Raw genomic sequence first — 12,753 nt, 5'->3', positions numbered from 1 at the left:
TGGATAATAGAAGGAAATCCTGCTGTAACTGAGTTTAAACCTCAAGTGTGGCCCTGATTAAATTAGTTCCTCATACTGCATGAAGAAGAAATTGTCTGAGGCGGCCATCGCTATTGTGTTGCAGAGGCACTTTTATTTCCATATATGTGTGTATGTTTACATTTTAAACATAGCTCACTCTCCAGAATGTCATACAACCAATAAACAGTTGCGATGGGGTGTCTGGGATGTGTTCTTTTAATTCATCTTTCTTCATGCATATTATGACAAGTGTTACTTAACTGGTGAATAATAGTAAGATTTCTCTTTCAGGAGAAAATTAAGCTTTGAATAACTTTGGTTCTTGTTATAGTTAATCCACAGTATCTAGCATTTAATTCAGAACTTCAGAATTGAACATACTGTACAATAACATAAAATAATAAATCCTTGAAAGCATTTATTCGTTTAAAAGCTAAAAGATGTGCATTCCCACATGGATGCTGTCACTGCAGACACAAACTGGCTCATATGTTTTCATACTTAAAGTGCATGATCATGACAGCCATCAGTTATGAGCCTGTTAAACCTGTTCCAGTCCAGCAGCTTACTTAAGGTTTTCTCAGTACATGACTTGTGCGTATGTCTGTTGTGGGCACAGAGCTCAAACCTACAGGAGGGAAGGTCTGAAAACAGCCGGGCGACATGTGCTGTATGAACCTGTTTGTTGTGACTCCATGGAAACCATTAATAAAGTGACCACATGAACTGTTTTCTGCTGCGTCCCTCCTCTCCTCTCATCAGCGTGTGCTAACTATGAAATTAGCAAAAAACAAAGACAGGCTGTAAAAGCTCCAGTTTCAACAGAAGTCATGACTGCAATAAGCATTTTCTGTCCCTCTTCAAAATATCCTGTCTTAATTTCTTCTTTTTTGGTAGTTTTACTGTATATCAAACTTTCACAGGTGTGGGGGAACACAGTTTGTTCAGTCATAAACGGACCACAGATAAGGAACAAGTGAGAGGCATCGATCAGTGACTTTGGCCTGAATTAACTGACACACATAAGAAACAGACACAAAATCTCGTAGTATGATTATGTTGGAAAAATTTGACTTTTAAGCACTTTAAAAATGAAATTCCATGAATCTGCTGACTTTGGACAGAGCCAAAGATCAAACGAATGTCAAATACAATTCATTGCCACTTAAATTTGTATAAAATCAATATGAGGGAAAAACTAAACACTTTTTCACACATCAAATAAGTAAAGTCTCTGAGCCTGCGTTCTGTTTTTCTTTTATTCCATGCATGCAGTTTCCTTTTGGAAGCCTTGCATCATGTGACAGGTTTATCTTCATCCAGAAGCTTCCAGTGAATTTTTTTCTTTCTCTCGTTCTCTCTAAAAGTTATTAATTGACCAGGCTGAAGGAACTGGAGCGGGACAGCAACACCAGTCCATCAACCAGCCACACCCATACAGCCCTCTCTCATTGGACGCCGTTAGTTTCCATGGCCACCTCTGTTTTGCACTTCTGCTCTGTCAAAATAGTACCACACACAGCCAAACCACTCAGCCTGCACATGAGTCATGGAGGTATAGAAAAAGGACACACTTATTTGCTTTAGAGAAAGAACTTGGTTTTGGTGTGCATTTTCATCGTAACAGCTGGATAACAAAGAGAAACACAGGAAGTGTTCGCTCATCTTTCTCTCTATTCTCTGCAGATACTTGGATTGGTTGCATTTCCATACATGCTAGAAGAATGATTTCAAGGTACAGTGTTCAGTGATCAGTGTGTTTGACAGTTTTAGACTTGACTAACTGGCAACCAATGCTCAGCAGGAGGGAACTAGTTCACACCCTGAAGTGCATCTTTCCTGCAGGCACATTATCCATTATACCTCATCTTTCCTGCCTCAGCTAACAGATATTTCTCATGAAGAAGAAAACTTTTAGAAAGAATGGAAGTCACACGTTTGGACAGCAGAAGTACCAGCACTTTAGCGCTGAGGCTGCTGACAGCTGCCGGCATTGTTTGCCTTCATGGCCTGTGGCTCCATAAAACATAACCTGCATACTTGTGAGCCCCTGTCACATGCTGCGTATGCAGAGTGGTTAGCTGCAGTTGAGGAAACAAATACTTTCCACTTTTCAGGCTGTTTGATCTGAGAAATGATGGGAAGGAGACATGAGGCTGCAAAGTAAAAACATTTGCAGACTTTGGTAGAAAAATTTAAGTTACCAAACGTGAGAAGTCTAAAACCACTAAAATAAAAGACAAGCATTTTAACGTATGACCTGACATCGTATCTCTTTGTAGCTGTCAACATGTAATCCACAGTACAATGTGTATTTTAACATGTCAACCAAGACAAAAGAGTGAATCATTCATCTTTTTTTAAATTAACAACTGATATCAAGTGATGCAGGGTTTGGTTTTTGGACAGCAAAAATAACAAAGCCCATTTTAAATTTTTCATTCAGTAACATTTTCCTGTTGCTGCATGTCCATTTTTTCCATCACATTGATCGGACTAATCCACCCTCACCCTAACCCTAAATTAAAAACAGCCACCAGGAAAGAGGTCAAGGTTTAGAGCTATCACTGCCTGGTAGGTCTGAGGTCCGTCAATGTATTAATCTATTAGTCTGCAGACCTTATTTTAACCCTCCCCCTGCAGGAGGCTCAGCCCTTCACAGGCTGAACACAATCAGCCCATTTTTTTCTCCTCAACTAGAGAAAATTATTAATTCATGACCTCAGTTCACTCTGAGTTGAGGAAGTGGACCTATTTTTAACTAAAACAGACGGAGGCTCTCGAAGGTTGATGTGCTTTATCTATCAATGAATAAATACATTTATTTCTGTGACGTAAGGCCTTGCATGAGGTCCCACCTCAAATCAGAGATTCAGGGTAGATATATTTCATTTCCATCCATTTTGACTGAATTTGAATGTTTATCAATGGCAAAAACGGAATGCAGCTGGTGTGTTCAAGGTAATATAGATTATATATCCAGTTGGAGTCTACTATCAGCTGGTTTTACAGAAAACCAATAACTGAGCTCTCTGCTATAATTCATTCATGGAGCTGCTAGCTGCAATTATTTGTTGGGCAGCAGCAGGTAGGAAGGTGGAGGCCCTCTCCTACAAGAAAAACGCCTCCAGGTTCTCAAATCGTCACCCACAAAGGAAATCAATAGTAGCTTAGCCTTGGGGGGGCGTGGGGGGGGAACAAAGGTTGCATCCATTCTCCTCCGACAGATGAGCAATCAGAAACATTGACAAGAGGAGTGATGAGCATCCCTTCAGGAACGCTCGTGAATGGCATTAACAGGCCAGCTGGAAAATCACCATTATCTTTCAATAACATATCTCCAGTAGACAGGAGCTTTAACATGTGACAGTCAGCTTGCATAGATATGCAGCAACCTTTGCCCCCACCCCCACACCCCCCCACCAAGAGAGGTCAGCATCGGAGATCAAAGCCGGTCCATCTGCCTGTGGAGTCAATCTGCATGTGTTGGACTCAGTGCAACACACAATGAAGCAGTCTTTTCAGAGGCTCGCCACCCCCCCAACCCCACGTCACACCCTCCACCCCTCCCACCCCCGTCTGTGGAACGGATCAACACTTCCATTGATCATCAGTCGACGTTTGGATGTCACGCACATGCAAATTATCCCTGAAAAGTCCAAGCTCAGATCTGCTCTCTCATACGAATAAATGCGTAATATGGAGCAATGCAAATGCTCACAACGCAAAGTTATGACTCACACACACACACAAGCACAAAAAAGGTGAGCTTATGTAAACTCAGAGCATCTTGAGTCATATTAAATTTGAATAGTCTTGGTGCGGCCAGAAGGCCTCATCTGCCATTCACAGAAAAAGAAAATCTACCAATCAGAAACCACCAACCTCGTCTGGCGTTGTTTCCAGCCAAAGACTCACCTTCGCTGGCAGGAATCTGTCTCTGCCCCCTTTGGTTGGAAAACCTGTTTCTTTGCCTTGTTACGCCGTATAAAAATGTGCGAGGAATGTGGATCATCCAACCCCCACAATTTATTTCTCTCAGAGAAGGTCAGCTGCAGTAAAAAAACAAGTTCCTCTGATTTTAGCTGCGTCTATGGCCTTTAATTCTCTTCCGTATGGCATCTCATCAGGAATGAATTTAACCCAAATCAACTTTTTGGATTAAAATATGCATTTTTTAGTCGACCAGGAAGGACGGCAACAAAAAACTGTACATGCAGAGATACTCACACTGGCAGTGTGGTATGATAATGCACAGAGCGGATAGAGAGCCCCACTGTTCTTCACTGATGAATGGTCAGGATTCACAGAGAAGGATGAAGTGAGTCTGACTCTGAACATGGATATTTTCATGGCCAGATCAATTTCACTCTTACAGACCAAGCTGTCAAAGACAAGAGAGAGCAGGTTTACTTCTCCAAGAAGGATTTTAATCCCCCGCCGCTTCATGAGCTGATGTTTTCAGGTTTTACTTTGGATGTCAGCCATCTTGATTTTTTTTCTTTAAGCAGAAAAAACAATATTTGGAGAAGAAGGTGGAGCTGAGCTGATCTTGTGTAGCTACAGTAGCCCCGCCCCTTAACCACTCCCCTCCTTCCTGGTCTGTTTTCCTCTAAATGGATCATCATTTAAAGACTGAGACTGTAAGCTCATCAAGAAAACATTTACTGAGGAGGAGGAGGAGGAACATTTTCCCATAGACTTCAACACAATCTCTTTTATAACTACTGGAGTCACCTCCTGATGGTGTTTAGAGAGAATGCAGGTTATCAGCTCTGGCTGAGCCCGAGTCTTTACATCTTCTGCTTCAAGTTCCCCCAAAATACTAAAGAACAAAAAACTTAATTCCGTTAAAGTAGCTGGGCCCTTTAAAAGAGATCCGCACAAAAAATACCACCAACATCGCACAATATCGCACAAAGACAAGTCCCCCCACCATCCCGCTCTGTGTCTGCTCCCTTTTTTGGAGCTCCACCTTCACCAGGAAGGACGCCTGACATGACAGACACACTGATTCAACACCAAAGAGAAACACATGAGTTCAAGTAATCCATTGTGATAACAACACAACAACAAAATCAAATGTGTGTGACTCATTTAGAAGATAGTGTGGTGGCAAAATATGACAACAAGCATGGTTTCAGTCACCAGTCAGACTGTGAAAGTGTTAAAAACTTTGAGCTGTGTGTTTGTCAAACTGTGGTTATTAAAATGTGTATGTTAAGTGTGATGAAACTGGATGAGTTCAAATTGTGCGTATGTGGTCGTTGTCGTCACGGCTCTGTTCTACTGGAATTTGTTTGTTATTATAATTTCAACTCTGTACAGGGAAGTAAAAATACCCTGTTTCTCACTGACACAGAGATAGAAAGATATTTTCAGCATCATTTCAAACATATCAAACGAAGTTCGATGATAAACTGAAAACACAAATAGTGGAATGAATGAGAGGAATCAACAAACAGACCATTATTGTCTCATGTGGCAGTTTTCCCTGAAATGAGCAAATTGCTGCCAACAGTTTGACTGTAACTCAACTTACACAAACTTCATAAAATTCAAAGTCTGAATTCCTCTGGTTTTTATCTGCACCCTCGATGTCGGACTTTGTGTGGTGTTGTTTGTAATTTTCACACCAGATGAATGTTGGAGTTTCCTGTAGGAGCGGTTTTGCCTTTTGTGTTCACTAAATGTGTTTACGGTGGACTGAAAATAAAAACTGCATCACTTCTTTGGCTCAAAGGATTATTTCCAGGAAAGATTTACTCCACATGACGCTTGAAAGAAGCCAAAGCTGTTCTGAGGCACTAATTCAACAGGTTGAATCGCTGTTGTGCTGCTTTCTGTCAGCACTGAACATTGTGGCTGTAACATTAAGACCACCTGCTGACCCCGAAGGTCTGGACTCCTCCAGACTTCTGGAGCCGAGCCGATCTGGTCCAAGACGTGAGCAGCAGATCCTTCAAGTCCTGGAAGTTGTGAGGTGGCGCCTCCGTGGATCTGCACTTGTTGGTCCAGCTCATCCTACGGATGCTGCTGAGATCTGCTCAGTCCACTGAACCTCTGAAAACCTGATCCATCAGACCAGACCACCTTCCTCCATCGTGGTGCAGCTGTGATGCTCTGCGTTCTGACAGCTTTCTAGCAGAACCAGCATGGACTTCTTCAGCAGCTCTCCTGTTGGAGCAGCCTGAATGGGCCACCCTGTCTCTGGACTTCTGCAGACCAGGACCAGGATCATCCCACAGAGCTGCAGAGACGCTCTGACAAAGTCGTCTCATTCTTTTCTCAACATCAACTTCAGGACTAGATGTTCACCTGCTGACAGGTAACCGTGGTAACCAGGTAATCAGCGTTATTCACGTCACCTGTCAGCGGTCATTATGTGTTTGTCTTGAACTTCACATTGAAACACTGAAGGAATCTAATTTCTGTTCAGTTTTTATGTCACAGCATCTTTCAAACGATTCGAGTGCAGCAAAAATAACCGAAGAAAACACTGTATTGTTTTTCAGCACAATCTTCTCAGATTCCTCAGGTCAAGTCCGGAGAACACAAAGAGACAATCTGTGTCATCTGAAGCATTTTTCACCTTCGAGCTGCGAACACTCCAGATACGTGTCCATTTCACACTTTTTACCTCCCACACCAAACCAACACACTGTTCACCGATAAGAAGCGTCCAACATTTCCTGACACTTCACAGCAATAATGAGAGAAAAAGTCCTTTTTCTTTAAACTTTAAACATGTAGCTGCTCTTAATCTGCTGGAGAACAAAACATTTTCTTTTGCAGGTAAAATCCTGGAAGCAGAACCTGAGAGGCCTTCGCTCTGTTTATTTTACTGCTCATTTGATTACCTCGGCAATAAACTTGAGTCCAAATGCCTCCACTCAGGTGTGCCAACAGTGAAGGAGACCATTTGTGACAAAATGGCGCCCATCGAGGCCCAAAACCAACACTGGGATTATTATTTTTTCACCCCTCCTCCAATCATCAACCTCCTGATGAACGCAGAATGAGTCAACAGGCCAACACCTGCCTGGACCTTTGACCACCACACCTACTGATAGGGACTCGTGTCTCTGGGTCATAAATGAAACAACCAGTCAACCCCCTCCACACACACACACACACACACACACACACACACACATTCACAGCCACGACCTGTGTGTGTGTGTGTGTGCTGATACACGTGAAGCCACACTTTATGCTCCTGTCTCATTAAAGTATAACCGTTTTTAGTACAACTTCACCAACTTAATATAAAACTCCATCCGATGTGATCACAAAGACAACACATTCATGTCTTTTTCTTCAGAATTTATTATTCTTTTTTTCAGGTCATGCTCATGGTTATTTTTTTTACTGACTGACTAACTTTGTGTTGAACAGATAGATGTTGGACGGATCTGTGCTGCCGTTTCACTGCTCAGTGACGACATCTTGTGTCTTTGACTTGTTGCTGCAGGTTTGACTTGTACTGAAGATGCACTGAGAGGAATCAGATGGTGAACTGAGCCGCTGGTTAGTGAAAACTTGGCAGGTCACAGCAATAAATCCTCAGGCAAGAAAAAAAAAGGTCAAAGGCAGATGATTCATGTCATATTGAAGGATATTTAGACGACACCTGTCAGGTTCACTCAGAGAAGAGTGAAGAGGGGAAACTGACACTCCGGCCTCTTTCACCTCTAACATTCATGTAAATAAGAGCAGAATGGACTTGACCTAAATAAACTGTACACAGTATGAAGGGAATCTCGAACAAACAGCCCTTGGATGATTGAGCTTTTATCCGGCAGATTCACATTTAAATTTATACAAATTTAGACAGTCCACAAAATAATTTCTTTCTACAGCTGGTATTTTCTCTCCCTTCAAAATATTCTGCAAATGTCCAGTCTATTCAGGATCATTCAAAGATCTTATTCATAAAACTAACAATCTTCTAACTGTTCACTGAGCTTTTGTTCTCAAACATAACCCCTCTGAAACATTAATTTACCTTTGTTATGATTACATCTCTCACCAAAAATCATTTGTTCGACCACTTGCAGTGCCTTTGCAGCCCAGCAGTGGGCCCTAACCCACAGTTTGGGAACAAATAGGCTACAAATCAAATGCTAGTGATTATAAATCAGAAAATAATGCAATTAGTGAACACCAGATGTACTAAATAAGAATTATTTGGATTCATAAAAGTGAGGATCACAGTAAGCAAAGCTCCGTGTTTAGCGAAGAAACAAACATGACTTTCGCAAGAGGAAAGACAAAAAAATAAATAAATGAATGAAAAATAAATCATTATCCAAATAAATCAACACTTCAGTGTTGTTTTAGCAACTACCTGTAGTAGCTAGCCAACTTTCCTGACAGAAAAAACAAATTCTACCAAAAACAACAAAAGTGAAACAGATATAATGTTCCAACGAAGGAAAGTTGGTGAAGAAAAATGCAGAAAAGATGACATAACATTTAAATCGCTGTTGGTTGGACAACAAGAAACACAACTGAAGCCAGCTGCTGGAGATGGAGTGTCCTACAGTTCCCATCACGTCACAAAAGCACCTTTTGGAATGACTTGGGAGTGAAATGCTCAAACAAAGTAGGGAGGTTTTCTCTTAAATAAGGAGAAAGAGCCTTTTTGTGTTGAAGTGACAGGGATCGTCTGGTTTTGTGCAGCCTGGAATCTCTGAGGCCGATCTGAATGTCAGATTAGCGCCCTGTTAGCTGAATTTATCCACAACATTTGCTCTTCCTGTGAAGAAATATGTCAGCACTGCGTACCAGCGGACTGAGACCTGGACCAGATATGGTGCTTGTGCCCCCAACTGCCCCGGGGCAGTCTGGATCCAGTTAACTGCCCAGTTCCCCTGACGGCTCATCCGGCTTTGGCATTCACTGTTTCCAGCGTTCCTCTGCGTGCTAATAAGGTATTTAGACCGAATTAGTTTTTGTTAGTTTGTTATTTGTTTGTATTCATTTGCAGCCAAGCAGAAACAGATACAAACAGTGCAAGATGTATATGAATCAGTTATATTACTGTTAGAGTTTGGATTTTATTTTGAAAACTGCTGGCGATGGCCTTTCTCAGCCTTTATTGGGATTTATATTGTTTATTCCTTTGAGATGTGACGTCTGTGACTTTTAAGATCCAGCAGAGCCACAAATGAAATGTTCCAACTATTTTCATCGACCAGTGATACACAACTAACATGCTCGCTTTTGTTGTGAAATGTGTCCTTAAAGATAAATTAGGATAACTCTGCTCACTGCCCATATCCACACACAACACTTGCCCCCTGTGCTGACGCCCGGGGTAATTTGGCCACTTTGCCACGTACACACACACCTCTGAACCCACGTCAAGCCTCCCGCTCGCCCTGCTGGCCTCTGAGACGCCCATAACAAACCAAAACGCCCTCCAAGTTTGGTAATTAAGGAAATAAGTCGCCTGGGGTTTGGAATGCAACGAGAAGATTAAAAGACAGAAGCACACCTGCTTGTATAAACAAAAGACGATATTATGGCCTGTCAGGTCAAAGGTCAGAGGATGGAGTTCAAAAGGAGATAACACGGTGAGGATGTAAGGATCTATTTCTGATGTTGATTTAACTCTATTAGGTCAATATATGTCACCAAAAACTCTGAGGTTATGAGTTATTAGTAACTGGGTGTTCTGTTTTCAGTCATCAAACACAGTCATTAAACAGTCAACACCACAATTCCACCTGATCTATTTTTGTCCTGTGTGTAATGGAGAACAGATTTTAATCCAGGCGTTCCCATGTTATAGTTCCTTCTGAAGTAATATCTAAAGAGTATTGAAATTCTACAAAATGCAAAATAGAATAAAATCAGTCTTTTCTCTCCAAACCTTTAAACTGACTGTACTGCAGACCTGCGGGAGATAAATATCCTCACCCTAAATCTTTTTCTGAAATCTAGCTCTCAGAGACTGGATATGCATTACGCTTGAGTCCAAGCATTGAGTCGCTGTGGGTGGTGATGACCCAGATATCAACTGTGGGCACGTTTACGAGCAGCCGATGGAGTTGGAATGAGGTGAACTTGAACCTACATTTCTTTATGTTCCACAGAAACAGTGATGCCGCAGCACCATGATGACCATGACTGCTGGCAAACACAGCTGAAAGAATATGACACTGATTAAAAAGAAATGAAGCGGCACTATAATTTGCTGTAATTATCTTGTCTAAGTGTGTGTGTGAGGAGAAATAAAGTCACCACTGTGATCAATTATATCCACAGAGAAAAAATCTGTGTGAAAAAAAAAGTTCAAATTGAATTTGCAGTCTGAATCAACAATAAAATCGACAATTCCTCCAACTGTTGAGATATTTCAGCCACAACAACATTTCAGAAGAGAAGAAGCTTTGGCTAAAATTTCACGATTGAATACGTGCACCATATTTTTTCTATCCAACAAATATGACATCACTTTAGACTCCTGTGACTTCTGACTCTTATTTTCAGAAATAGAAATAAAACAGGTGGATTAAAGGACCAGTGAGCTGGCTTTTGGCCTTTGTGGTGTCAGAAGCTGAGTCACAGTTTATGGTCTCAGTATCTAGTTTCAAGTCTTCAATACAACATGTTCATCTCTTCAATGATTCTCAAATTTAGGTGAAATTAAAGCCGCATTATGGATGAGAACAGGTCAGATCTCCTCCTCCTCCAAATATGGTTTCTTCCGTTCCAAAGAAAAGACATCAAGATGGAAGACGAATCACTGATGGGCTGAACGGTGTTTCTCGTCAGGTTGTCATATTAATTTCATAATGGAGATGCACTGAACCATGGGATATGTTGGCACACAAACGATCCACCTGTTGGAGCCCTCAGAGGATCAGAAGGACTGTGACGCAGTCAGTCTTCTCACTTGTGGCTTCTGTGGAAAATAAATGGTTGAGCAACATGGAAAATCTGAAAATTTCACTCTGGGCCGGGCCAAAAACACAACAATTTAGAGTTTCAGGTTATTATGTAAAGATGAAAAAACACATTCATGGAAATTATGCTTCATTTCTCCAGAGTCGATCGCTCACACGGATACAGTCGAGGGCTCCGGTGTTGAATGTGACACCTTCAGATGGAAATGACTTCTCACAAGTGAGCGCTTGAACCAATATGATTTGCATGATGGAGTATCTCTTGAAGAAATAAAGAACAGTTTACTGGTGTTTTATAGATCTGCAGTGCTTTCTTTGTTTCCATTTCATCATGCTAATGGGTGACCTGGATCCAACCCCAGCTGCAGCTCATATGAACATAATTACTGAGTTCTTTGGATAGCGCGCTCCAGGGGTAGAGAGAAGATTAGTTACTGTTTCTGCTGTCAGTGGATACACAAAGACACACACAAGATGTGCAAAATGATTCCACCGAGCAGTCACAGACAGACACATCACGAAACCCCACAGAAAATATTTTTCCCTTTCCTTCAGTAATGCTTGTTTATATCTGCTCTGCCGAGGCAACCCCCCTTCATTATGTCATGCAGCATGGATTTTATGTTTGTTCTGCTGTTGTTTCACTTTGGCTCTGAACTTTTCACATTGCTGCAAAAACATACACATTCCGTGATGCTTGGGTGTGTATTGTCCTATTGTCTCAATGCTTTGCAGCAAGTATCCGTGTTCATGTCACGCTCATTATGTGAAATAATCCTTTCGGCAAAGCTTGAATAAAAGAACAGCTCTGCTTTTTTATACACAATGAAGCCATGATTCCATCTCATTCTGGATTACAGTTTAGGAATCTGTCTCTGTGTTTATTTGCCCCATTTTCAGGGCAATAACTGGCATTATTCTTTGTGTTGTGAGGGTTTTGATTAAGACTCCGAGGCACCTGAACTTTAAACTCCACATTTTTGGCAGTTTGGGGTTTTAGGTGATTTGTAAATTTGAACAAATCCTTTAAAACAAATTGTCCAGTGCAGTGAAGTGATTGAATGTAAGAGCAGCATATGATTTCTGTGGAAAAAAGTGATCAAGCATTAACAAGCACAAACCAAATGTGTTTGCATCCAATTGTGCAGCGAAGTACAAAATATACATTTACAGCAGCTGTCCACTCCTTTTTTCCATTTCCTATCAAACGCCTGTAATAATACCGTGCCGCATAATAATAATGTTACTAATAATAATGTTACTACTGTTACTGTTACTACTTAACTTCACCACCTCCTTATTTTTCACCTGGTCTTCTTTGTTACTGAACCTGCCTGAACTTGCCTTTTCTGACACCAAGATCACAACTTCTCATGCAGCTTATTCACCTGTCGATGTGATTGCTTTGGGAAGAATCATTACTTTGATAGTCTTACATTCCCACGTCTGTTGTAATATAGTATATAATATAAATATAACATCATACAGACCCAGCACATATTATGTAATATAACCTGAGGATGTTGTGCAATAATTGAAGTACGAATCCTCCCTAGATGCCACCTCTTTAGGAATTTGAGGCAGTGAGAATTATCAGGATGAACGTGCAGAGAAATGCACCGGATGAGCTCCAAAAATACTGCAGACTTTAACTTTGAGCTGGTTCTGCGAACTGTGTCTATTTTGATTTAACAGGAGACTTATGTGGACAAAGCACACACACATGCACGTGACGGTAATTTTTAATCTTTATTTAACACTTACTTTTAATAGCAGTCAGACACTGAGAAATAAATGGTCCAGGTCAACACAAACC

The sequence above is a fragment of the Echeneis naucrates genome, chromosome 4 (genome assembly GCF_900963305.1).
Source record: "Echeneis naucrates chromosome 4, fEcheNa1.1, whole genome shotgun sequence".
Classification (NCBI taxonomy): domain Eukaryota; kingdom Metazoa; phylum Chordata; class Actinopteri; order Carangiformes; family Echeneidae; genus Echeneis; species Echeneis naucrates.
The sequence above is the reverse complement of the archived record's forward strand: the minus strand, read 5'-3'. Positions refer to the sequence as shown.